At 31.3% G+C, this 13,294-nt stretch overlaps 1 protein-coding gene and 1 long non-coding RNA gene across 4 annotated transcripts in view; one reads left to right on the forward strand and one right to left on the reverse strand.

Moving 5' to 3' along the window:
- The window catches only part of Fs (Follistatin), a 346,227-nt gene that overhangs the window by 43,608 nt on the left and 289,325 nt on the right, over positions 1 to 13,294 (reverse strand). The window lies entirely within an intron of this gene.
- LOC142321564 (uncharacterized) overlaps positions 1,526 to 13,294 on the forward strand; it is a 66,735-nt gene continuing 54,966 nt past the window's right edge. Inside the window, exons 1-3 of one of the 2 annotated variants that reach the window (XR_012755661.1) lie at positions 1,526 to 1,708; positions 6,022 to 6,160; positions 13,120 to 13,224. This is a non-coding gene — a long non-coding RNA (uncharacterized LOC142321564). The remainder of the gene's footprint in view (positions 1,709 to 6,021; positions 6,161 to 13,119; positions 13,225 to 13,294) is intronic. The other variant, XR_012755662.1, reaches the window with a different exon arrangement.

Here is a 13,294-nt window from a genome sequence, read left to right on the forward strand (position 1 = left end):
GGAGGAGCGGTCAGATAGATACTGGTGTATGAAGATCTTGGATGCCAGGAACAGGATATTTGATCGATGGCAAGAGAGGTGGGGTGCGGCCACCGCTGGTAGGTGGACGCATCGGCTAATACCGTATGTCAGGACCTGGATTAACAGGAGACACGGGGAGGTGGATTTTTGGACGATCCAGTGGCTCACGAGGCATGGGTCTTTCAATGTCTACCTCCATGCTAGAGGGAGACGGGAGACACCGACATGTGTGTACTGCTATGAAAGAGAAGATGTAGAACAATATTCTTAATGTGTCCAAGATGGGCTACAGAGCGGCCGTTTGATGGAGTAATCTCCCCAGAGGAGGTAGGGAATAATACGCGTAGCCAACATTGGCTACGCGTAAAACATGGAACATTTGTGTGGCATGGTTTAAAGATGTACTCTCTAGGAAGCTTGCAGAAGAGAAGAGGTAGTTAGGTGGTTTTCGGGCGGAGAGTGACGGTGGAAGGCCAGCCTTCGGGGGTCCAACAGGATTGCCGCTGCTGGGTGCCTCAGGGGAACTCTGGAAGCCGTTGCCTGACGTCGGCACTGGTTTTGCCTCCATGCCAGATAGAGATAGGAGACATCGATTGGTGTATACTGCCAAGATAGAGGATATGGAAAACGCATTTTTAATGTATCCAAGATGGGCTACAGAGCGGCCGTTGAAGAGAGGTCTTCCTGGAAGACGTCATGGAACATATGTTGGCCTTGCGTGAGATATAGAATATCTGTCCTGTATGATTTAAAGATGTATTACGTTTATGGATGTAAAGATGCTTTCCTGGAAGCTTGTAGAAGAGGTGAGACAATTGAGTGGTATTCGGGCGGAGAGTGATGGTGGAAGGTCAGTCTTCGGGGTGGGTAGCGGGGGTTTAACTGGATCGCCGCTGCTAGGTGCCCCCGGGCAACGCTGGAAGCCGTTGCTTGACGTCGGTACTGGTGAGCCCGTGAACACGCGCGGTAATGGTGCAATATCGTTTGGGTGGTTCAATAACCACATTGTGCGAGGAGGAGGGTTTTTAGTGGGTCTCTCTATCAGCAGGAAACCCCACACACTCAGCAGTACGGTATCACTCAGCAGTACGGGCTGCTGGGCATCTGGTTGCAGATTTTCCCTCCTTTGACGCAAAAAAAAAGAAAAAAGTATTCTACATATTATATGCATAAGATGTTTCTGGCCTATCATTATAGGTCAGATTTTATTAAAATACGCACCATCCCAACAATCAATTCCATATCTTAATTAATTGATGCTTATCGTTATGTCTATCAGTGTGGAAATCATTTAGATGTTTCCAGTTGTATTATTGTAGCTTCTACTGTTAACAACATCCTGAGTATTAATGACATCGCTGTTTCGAAAGCATTACAAGATATATGAACGAGTCTTGGGTCTCCAATGATACGTTTTTACTCAATTATGCTGGGTAACAACCGATCAAATATATCAAATGAAATAAGAGCTCCTGAATCAGATAGATAACCTTTCCTGCTTTCGTTCATGTAAGCCGCGCGCCTTTGTCCTAGTGATTTTCGATGAAGTAGAAGAAAAAGTCATGGACACAGTGACTAAATGAACTCATTGTAAAGATTAATAATGTAAAGTAGTCAAAATATGTAAGAGCACCAGTATAATTTAAAACAAAATCATTAAAATAAGGAACGTAAATTTCTTTACCGGGTGAGTAATTGCTAATGAAAAACAAATAAAGTAAAATAATTCACTACAATAAATTAATAAGGCACAATTGTCTGATATAATCTGAAAGCGCTGGTTAATACAATGTAATCTTTTTTTGCTAAATTGATTCACAGTAGGTTTTTGTGTGATTAAAAATTGCTGCCAAAATGTCGCATATAGCTGAGCATTTGGGTTACATGAAACTAAAAAAATTGTAGTGATTAATTTTATAAAAATTACTCATAATTTTTGCCCTAAAATTTGTTTTCCATTGTAGTATATATCCCTTCAAGTGTTGAGCAGAAATCGTCTAGGTTTGGGTTACGTTTCCTAGCACGTTTCTGTCTTTGAAATGTGCTTATAGAAGGATGCAACGTTTTAACATTTACATCTTTAAACTTTTTTGGAAAATATGCATTTTTAAATTCACTATCAGAGAAATGTGAATCTAAAAATTTTTAAACTAACATGTTATCTCATTAATTTATAAAACATTCCGCTTCAAAATAAAAAGAATGTATAAAAATTTTGTTTTGCACAGCCAGAATAAAACATGACAAATCCTAATGAAAAATATTATGCTGTTGCAGAACTATGCAATTATTTTTTCACTTAATGACACAAGTAATCAACCAACTAGAAGCTACTAATTATAAATAAGAAATGCATTATACAATTATTGTTTGATGTAACGCTAAGACATATTATAAACAACAGTTCTTTTGCTTTATTTTAAGCAAATCATTTATAGGTTATAGTAAAAAAAATTACAAGATTACTCACTTGGTGAGTAATTGAGTTAAATATTTTAAAGATTTACCTTATTTACATTATAAAAAATGTTTTGAAAGACCTACACAAATAGTAATTTGATTTTAAGTTAATTTTATAAAAAAACATGTGCATGTTAAAATGTTAGGATAAATTCTGAACTTGTATTGAATTTTAGCATAAAAAATTCATTAAAAAAAATCTGCTAAAATTGTCTGTTTAATAAATCTCTTTTGACTAGAGAAGTTAGCATGTATGATGTAGAGAAGTTAATGAGTATGTCTAGGCCCAGCAAAATCTTTTTCTTGAGAAGTCTGAATATTGGTATTTCCAAGATGACTGTGCAAGAGGTTAAAATTATCTGTATTTCAATATAGTTGTCAATTCAGTCAGGTGTTTTAATACAGTTAATTTATGAAATATTAAATTACAATTAATGTCATCGACTTTTACCAAACATTCATGTGCATTGTACACTACACTGCTTAGTTATTTGTCTCAAAGTTACAACAGTCATAAGTAATACCAATTTAAAATCTTTAAGAAATTATTTTTTCATAAATTAAGTTTGAATAATGATACTACAATAATACACCATTAGAACGGTGCAGTGAGTTTGCTAACAGAAGGATTGGTGGGAAGGACTTGGATGGTCTTCTTGTCAAGTACAGGTTAACCACCAACATATCTTTTCTTATGAGGATGTATTACGTACTTATTGTTATTTCAAAAATAATTCTATTGTAGAAAAAGTCTAAAATTGCAATTTGATGTTACAATTTTTACCCAGAATATTAATTATAAGTGATCCAAAATTAAGTGCTGGTTTCATCCTTCTTTTGTAACATGATTCATGTCCATGCAGTTACCAATATAAAATTGGTAATCACATGAGAATTCCCATAATGTTAGTAATAATACTATTTCTGTTACCCATGAACCAAAACTTGTGAATGCTTTATTAGATGACAAATTCTCTTGTGATGACCTAATTGATTTCAAACAAAATTCAACTGTTCTGTTTTGTTTTGCAGCACCTTAATAAAATATCTTTCATTTATATTAAATAATTGTGCTTATTTATACTTCATCTAAAGTATGTCGTCTTTTTGGGGCTTCTTAAAAAAGTCAGAATGAATTTTCAAGATTAAAAAAAAATGGGCTGTCAGAAATTGTTGGATGCCCATAAATATGAATCATGTGAACTAATATTTAGAAGATTTTAAATTTTAACTTATCCTTATGTTTATATTTATGAATATTCAGTGTTTGAAAAAAAAATCACCTATTCTTAAAAAAAATAATATCCACTTTTAGCAAACCAAGCAATGGAACTGTTTTAATATAACAAATACAAATACTTACAGGTTACAAGAAAGGGGTCTTGTCTTATCATAGTTCTGTTACCATTTTAAATAACTTTTTAAAAAATCTTTTCACCAATTTATTTAAGATACAACATTACTCTGACATTGAATTTTTAAATAATACTAATAAAGAAATTTAAAAAAAATACTTAATTTTCTGTATCCCATTCAACATGTACATAAATATGTGCTGAAAATAATTTTCAGTAGCACCGTATGAATTGTGAGTTATTTTTTTTTAGCTATTTTTTGATTGAGTAGACCATGAAATGTCAAGAGCCAATAAAAATTGTCTTATAAAAATGTGTTTGGTTCTACTTTGTTAATATCCCACAAAAGGGATGACATAGACTTAAAATTTGGTAAGATGATTTCTATATATGAGGGATTAATCTCATTAAATTAAAAAAAAAAAAATCCATTATGTGACGAGGAATACAGGTGTAGGGAAATGTACAAATGTAGGGAAATTTCAAAGAACAAAATTTTTATTTCAATTTGATGGCAATAGGTTCTTTTTTTGATATAATTAATATGTGAAGCATTTTTTTTTTTCAAAAAACTGCCCTCAGCAAAAATTTCAATGAATGCTGTTTTTACCATCTGACGTGTTGGATAAGTCTTTGCAAAAATAAAGAAAATTAATTTTTTGGGAAAACGTTTTTTATTTCTCAATATAATCTTCTTTCAAGGCTGTACACTTAGTCTAGTGATGCTCAAGTTTTCAATCTATTCCTTATAGTGTCATTATTATCTTTCTTTAAAATAGGCAGTTGTTTAAGCAATAACTTCATCATTTCATGTCAATCTGTTTCCAGGATGCTCTTCTTCATATCTGGAAACAGCTATAGTTGAAGGCGCTAAGTTTGATGAAATACAGAAAGCTGCTAAGAAAGAAAGAGGTTACAGAAGAGTTTCATGCATAATTCAAACATTTTTATTCACAGAAAGACATCTTTATCACAGAAGAGTGATTTAGTATATTGTCTTGTGAAAAAGAATTTTCTTTTTCATCAAATGTGGTCATTTTTTCTTTTAGATGGCAATGCAAAAATGGACAATATTGGTTGATTATCATTTTACCCTTCTCCAAAAGGTAATGAAGATTATGTGTTATTAGCATTTCAAAAGATAGTGGCCACCACCTTTCTTGCTGGAAAGGTTTTTACCTTCCTTGGGGCGAGTTGCCCAGCCAACTCAAGTAACTGTACTTCTGTTTCATCTCAGTAGAGATGTATCCAAATTTCATTTACTGCTACAAAACAGGAGAAAATTCCTCTTCGTTATATTGAGTCACAAACTGTGCTTAGAAAAGTTTACTCTTTCACACTTTTGACTAGCTGTGAGCAAATGTTGCACCCTTCTTGCGGACATTTTTCGCCAATATAAAATATTCGTGTAAAATATAATAATGTATTTGTTCATTTGGTAACCCAGATGAAGAAAATGTGAGCCAAATTAGCGATCTCGTGCTATTTAAATTTTTTCTTCATCTTTATATCATGGATTTTGTTCAATATTCCTGCATTTGTTAAGTTTAACTGAGAGGGTCCAGAACATTTTGCCATTTTCTTTTATACGACTGCTCTAAAAATAACAAACTTACTTGTAAACTGTTTTAATTGATGGAGTCAATTCAGCACAGTATTAATCCAGCTCAACTTTAGTTGCCTATGTGGTTTTGCCTTTCAAAACATAGTGTTTGATCACAACACAAAATTCTCTCTCATTCATTAACCATATATCACAGTTCTTAATCCTCTTAAACTACTGTTCACAATAGAATTATGATTGCATCTTAATGTACGCTCCTAGTAGAGATACAGAAAACTAAGATGACCTCAACAATATACTCATACTATGAGCACAATCTTTTTGAAATTGTATGGACTTATCAAACACCCTTGCCAATTCCATTCTTGTTTAATAATTAATTAACATTATTAGTTAAAAAAAAAAAAAATTATTGATGTAAAATATTTTTTAGGGCTGGTAAAATCTTATTTTGATAAATATTTAAAAAATGAATAGGAAGGGGAATTATTTATAACTCCAAATTGTGTTTACCTTTCCTGGCAACATAAATACATGCTTCACAGCATCACCATGAAAGTTTTACAATTATTTGCTGCTTTCTTCTTAAGTTTTTTATATTTATTGGTATTGTGCTTTCAGTTGCTCATATAACTATCACTGGGTTCACCATCAACTAATGCTGCAGTGAAGAAACAGCGATGAAAAGTATCACTGAAGATGGCTTCAAGCATAATCTCACGATGTACACCATTCAGATGGCTACTACAATTTGATGCAGGTTAATAAAAAATAGTTTGAAGTAAATTTCATTTAGATTGATAGTTTTTCTTAGATGTAATAATAATTTAACAAAAAAAAGAAAGACTGCAGAAAGCTTGACTACTGATTTCATTTTAAGAAAGAATTAACATGAAAATTGACCTGTAAAAGTGTTTTACAGCATATAGTTGAGTTTATATAGTACTTAAAACCAGTATGTTAACCCTCTACTACTGACTGTATCTCATATTATTTTCAACAAATGAACAGTTCATTATTGAATTCAATGTGTGTGTGTGTGTGTGTGTGTGTGTGTGTGTGTGTGTGTGTGTGTGTGAGAGTGCGCACGTGAACATGTGATACACGTTTTGACTTTGAATTTGAATTAATCATTGTTAGATGATTACATTAATACATGATTGGCCATGGTCAGCTGTCAGATTCACCTCAAAATGGCCACCAAAATTAAAATTATAATCATTATGTAATGACAGTGTAAACCATTTGTTCTCAAAGTGGGCGATAACACCCTCTTGTGGGCACTGGAGGCTTTCAGGGGAGGTGGTAGAAAACCCAAAGAAAATTGGGGGTGTTCAGGCAGTCCAGGAAGGCAATAGCTGATTAAAAAATAAAGGCAAAAATGATGTTTTCCAGATATTTCAAACTAAAATTAAATACCTACTACACTAGTACAAAAAATTAAAGGAACACCTATATTTTATGATAAAAAATGATTGTATTCAAACTACTTTAACTTTGCAAAAGAGGCTTAGAGTGATGAATAAAAAAATAATAAGCCTGAATACTCTACTTTTTGATAGTATACTTCAGATTTTAAAAATCATCAAATTAAAAAAAAAAATTGTGAGAAGAAAAGATTTAAACATTTGAAAGTTTTTCTTTGCGTTTGATTGAGCGCTTGAGGGTAACAAAATTTTTTTAGTAAACTGCATTAAAATTGTTTAAAAGCTTAAGACTTTTTTAAGCTTAATTTCTGTTTTGGTATGTCTCTCTATGATTTCTCTGATCCAAAATATCCCACGTTAAAGAGAAAAGGCCAGTTTTTATCTTTAATGCTGCATATCTCCTGATCTAAGCAATGTATTGATACAAATAAATATGGAAATTAAAGGGTTTTGATCTAGCTGATCTAGCCTTAATGACAAATTGTGATATCTTTAATGTAGCATTGCAGTCTTTGGCTTTTGTGCATTTTGTGCCGAGGTATTGAAATCTTTAAAGATTGAAACTGCAACATGTATCACCCGCTCTCAGCTTAACCCAAGATCATGTAACAGTCTAATCATTAAAGATCGTAATTTTTGTGAAAGCAGTGTAATAAAAATACTTCCTTTAAGTTTAAAAATTTTTGGTACACTAGAAAATTTTTAATTCTCAATTTGGGTGGTGGGCAAAAATGTTTGAGAATCAATGGTGTAAATAATTAAGTTGGTTTAAATGCACTAATGTAAGGCTTACGAAAGTACATAGGTACATAGGATTCATATAAATATGAATTTTATAAATCAAGTGTAAGACCCCAAAATGGCAGAAAAACTAACGTTTTAATTATTGAAAAAAAAAAATGCCATAAAACCACTAAAAGACAAGATAAATAAATTATATTAACTTAGTGTATGACATTAGAAATTAGTGTAGAAGAAGTTAGAAATTAAAACTTTGTTAGAAATGGATTAATAATTACAAAACTATAATAATATTAAGAATGTAGTCTTGCTAGACTTTTCATTGATAATTACTATTTCATGTACTTTTATGTTTTTCTTTAATTATTTTTTCTGTAAAAGTTTCCAATTCTGGCTGACATTTTGTAAAACAAGCCATATATTGCATGATTCAGGTAATTTTAAAAAAATAAACATAATTTTTATTGACTAATTACACCTGTTTTTTTTAATTTTATGTGCGATTGTATAATTTTTTATGTTCCCATGATTAAGGTTTTCCCTGATTTCTCTTGATCCATCCAGGTAAATGTTGGGGCTGTTCTTTTTTTGCTTCAAGAATAGCATTTTTTTTTGTCTTCAGTCATTTGAATGGTTTGATGCAACTCTCCAAGATTTCCTATCTAGTGCTAGTTGTTTCGTTTCAGTATACCATACCCCCTACATCCTACATCCCTTACAGTTTGTTTTACATATTCCAAACATTGCCTGCCTGCACAATTTTTTCCTTCTACCTGTCCCTCCAATATTAAAGCGACTATTCCAGGATACCTTAATATGTGGCCTTATAAGTCTGTCTCTTCTTTTAACTATATTTTTCCAAATGCTTCTTTCTTCATCAATTTGCCGCAACACCTCTTCATTTGTTATTTTTCCACCCATCTGATTTTTAACATTCTCCTGTAGCACCACATTTCAACAGCTTCTAATCTTTTCTTCTCAGGTACTCTGATCGTCCCAAGTTTTACTTCCATATAAAGCTACGCTCCAAACACATACTTTCAAAAATTTTTTTCTTATGTTAAATTAATTTTTGATGTAAACAAATTATATTTCTGACTGAAGGCTCGTTTTACGCTCCTGCTTCGTCCATCATTAGTAATTCTACTTTCCAAATAACAAAATTCTTCTACTTCTATAATCTTTTCTCTTCCTATTTTTACATTCAGTGCTCCATCTTCATTATTTCTACTACATTTCATTACTTTCATTTGTTCTTGTTTATTTTCATGTGATAGTTCTTGCATAGGACTTCATCCATGCCGTTCATTGTTTCTTCTAAATCTTTTTTACTCTCAACTAGAATTACTATATCATCAGCAAATCATAGTATCTTTATCTTTCACCTTGTACTGTTACTTTGGATCTAAATTGTTCTTTAACATCATTAACTGCTAGTTCTCTGTAAAGATTAAATGTAACAGGGATAAGGAACATCCTTGTCAGACTCCCTTCTTTATTATGCCTTCTTTCTTATGTTCTTCTATTAGTACTGTTGCTGTTTGGTTCCTGTAAATGTTAGCAATTGTTCTTCTATCTCTGTATTTCAACCCTAATTTTTTTTAAATGCTGAACATTTTATTCCAGTCTATGTTATCGAATGCCTTTTCCAGGTCTATAAATGTCAAGTATGTTGGTTTGTTTTTCTTTAATCTTCTTTCTGCTATTGATCTGAGTGCTAAAACTGCTTCCCTTGTCCCTATACTTTTCCTGAAACCAAATTGGTCTTCTTCTAACACTTCTTCCACTCTCCTCTCATTTCTTCTGTACAGAATCCTAGTTAAGATTTTTGACGCATGACTAGTTAAGCTAATTGTTCTGTATTCTCCACATTTATCTGCTTCTGCTTTCTTTGGTATCATGACTGTAATACTCTTTTTGAAGTCTTGACGGAACTTCCCCTTTTTCGTAAATATTACACACAAGTTTGTATAAACTATCAATTGCTCTCTCACCTGCACTATGCAGTAATTCTGCAGGTATTCCATCTATTCCACGAGCCTTTCTGCCATTCAAATCTTTTAATGCTCTCTTAAATTCAGATCTCAGTACTGTTTCTCCCATTTCATTATCTTCGACTTCCCCTATAACACCATTTTCTAATTCATTTCCTCCATATAACTCTTCAATATATTCCTCCCACCTATCAGCTTTTCCTTTCATACTGTAAATTGGTATACCATCTTTGTTTATTACATTATTTGATTTTAATTTATGTACTCCAAAATTTTCCCTAACTTTCTCCTGTATGCTCCATCTGTTTTACCAATGTTTATTTCTCTTTCCACTTCTGAACACTTTTCTTTAATCCACTCTTCTTTTGCTAGTTTGCATTTCCTTTTTATAGTATTTCTTAATTGTCGATAGTTCCTTTTACTTTCTTCATCACTAGTATTCTTATATTTTCTACGTTCATTCATCACCTGCATTATATCCTCTTTAATCCAAGGTTTACTTGTTACTTTACCCGTTCCCTTTTTTCTGCTTAAGTTTGCTTCTGCTGATTTAAGAATTTCCTTTTTAATATTCTCCCATTCTTCTTCTACATTTTCTACCTTATCTTTTTTACTCAGACTTCTTTCGATGTCCTCCTCAAAAATCTTCTTTACCTCCTCTTCCACAAGCTTTTCTAAATTCCACCGCTTCATCTGACACTTTTTCTTCAGGATTTTAAACCCTAATCTACATTTCATTATCACTAAATTATGGCTGCTATCAATGTCTGCTCCAGGGTAAGCTTTGTAGTCAAGGAGTTGATTTCTAAATCTTTGCTTAACCATGATACATTCTATCTGATATCTTGCAGTATCATCTGGCTTTTTCCATGTGTATATTCTTTTATTATGATTTTTAAACTGGGTTTTGGCAATTGCTAAATTATACTTTGTGCAAAACTCTATAAGTCAGTCCCCTATTTCATTCCTTTTGCCCAGCCCGTATTCACCCACTACATTTCCTTCCTTGCTTTTTCCAATGCTTGCATTCCAATCTTCAACTATTATTAAATTTTCATCCCCTTTTATGTGTTTAATTGCTTTGTCAATTTCTTCGTATACACACTCTCATCATCATCATCATGGGCACTTGTAGGCATATAGACGTTAACAATTGTTGTTGGTTTAGGCTTTGATTTTATCCTTATTACAATGATTCTATCACTATGCATTTTGAAATACTCTACTCTCTTCCCTATCTTCTTATTCATTACAAAACCTACTCCTGCCTGCCCATTATTTGAAGCTGAACTATTTATTCTAAAATCACCCGACCAAAAGTCGTTTTCCTCTTCCCACCGAACCTCACTAATTCCTACTGCATCTACCATCCTATCCATTTCCCTCTTTAAATTTTCTAACCTACCAACCTTTATAAGAATAGCATATCTACCCGTTCCTGCCGTAATCTATCTGGTGTATTATGTACCAATCAGGAATAATTTTTTACTTATTTCAAAGCTAATAACATTTTTGAAATTACTAATAATTATTATGAATGAGAAAATAGAAAAAAAAATTATATATTTACTAAAATAAACATAAATGCATGAATCATCATCAAATTAATATGAGAGGTGGACACATCTAAGTTTTAGGGGAAGCAGCTTCAAATAAAGATCACAGTGAATATCTAAGTCATCATATCATTACTATAAGCTAACTCATATATGTAAATTCCAAATCCATCATCATTGACAGTTATTAGTTATACACACGTATAAAATTAATTAATTATACACATTACACATTAAATAGTTATACACAAGTAAAAAAAGGAAAAACCTCCAGCAAGTATATAAGCTAACGTCAGGATGAGACCAGTTACTGAAGGTGGGTTCAAGAGCAAATGAAAACATTATGATGAGTATATTAAGAACATTAGATTTAACAAAAAATTGTTCCTTTTGTCATTTTAAAAGCTGTTAATTTAAAATAATTCTTACAAGAATTAATAGAAGAAGATACTGTTATAAAACAATAATATAAAAAGTAGGTACCAGTTTGTTGAATAATTACTTGGGCACAACAACTTTATGATGAGATTGGGAAGAGAGAAACATATTCCAACACTACAGTATTTAAACAGTTTACTGAAGATATAAAAGCATATTTATGTGAAGTTATGAAGATATTGATGAGAAACAGAGTGGAATAATCACTGCCAGCTAATCTTCAGATATAAAAAAAAAGAAGATATATGTATGTGCTGAATCGTAAATCAAATGTAAGCTTGATTCGGGTTAATATGTTGAAGGTAATTTGAAGGATTAAAATAAAATAATTTCAGATTTTATTTCCACTTTGACTATAATAAGATAATAAACATGTACAAAATATTACTGTGTGGAAAGATGTTTCATATCAGTTACAAAAATATTGTGTGTTCACAACTCTCTCGCTATAAAACACAATACTATGCCAAGAATGTGACAGTATAAAATGTTAATTTGCTTGTAAACTTGCTCTAAGTAGCACAGCTTATATTATTCATAAACCATAATGCAAGCTGTAATTGCAGCTGAACTTTTGTTTGTAATTTAATAATTATAGTACAGCTAATTTTAAGTACAGCATAATTTATATTTATAATTGATTATTTCTTTACAGACTTTCTCAATTAACAAACTTGAGTTTTTATCAGTTAACATCCCATGTTTAATCATTTTTCATAAATATGTTCTTAATAAAAGTCAAATGTTCATGTTAAATATAATTTATTCAAAACAGTAGTTCTTGAACATTTATGGAGACTTACAGATTCTTATGGAGTATTCTGTATACAGCACTACAGTTCTATTAAGTTATTTAGTAGAATAAAAATATTAATTTATGAAAATAGATATTATTTTTAACTGCCCTCAAAAATTGAATTTATTTTATAGATTTTTTAAAAAAAATCTATAGAGGAAGCTTGTCGGGTAGTCAGTCGTGCTGTAAGCTTTTTCTAGATAATTGTTTCTTTATTGAAAATTACATGGTCTACAGATATAATTTAAAGTATTTTTTTTTTTAACATCCTGGCTTAAATAAATACATTTTTTTCTGATTGGTACATAATAATTCACTATATTGATAACATCAGGGATGGGTAGATATGCTACTCCATAGTTAAAAAAAAGAAGCTGCTTCAAGATTTAGTTGAATGGATCAAGGAAAACTGCGGTAAAACTTTAATCGAATCATTATTACAAAATACAGTAAATTATAAAATAAAAAAAATTGATGTGATTTAAGGTGATATTAGTTTTTTAAGATGTAAATATGTGAAATAATGCTGAGGTGAAGATACTAAATAGAAAAAAAAATTACAAAATAATTCACTATTTAGAAAGCATTAATGAAAATAATTTAAGCTCATATTTACGTATATATTGAATATGATATAAAAATAAGGGTTTTTAAAACATTTTTTAGTTAATATTATTTTAAAATTTATTAACAAAATAATATTGTTCCTGTAAAAGAAAATCTTTTAGCTCAATTTTAAATAACTGGTGGAAACATTTTTTTTACAGTTCAGAAATTTATTGAAATGACAACAGAAGCAAAATAAGGCCTTTTCTTGTAAGCTGTATACCTTTTAAGTTACGATCACAGTTCTGTTATTTATTTTGATGAAGGTGAATATTTTTCTTTTTTTTTAACAATAAGTGATTATTATTTTTTGAACCTGTAACTTTTTCAAAAGAT

This window comes from Lycorma delicatula, chromosome 3 (genome assembly GCF_047948215.1).
Source record: "Lycorma delicatula isolate Av1 chromosome 3, ASM4794821v1, whole genome shotgun sequence".
In the NCBI taxonomy this organism is placed as follows: Eukaryota; Metazoa; Arthropoda; class Insecta; order Hemiptera; family Fulgoridae; genus Lycorma; species Lycorma delicatula.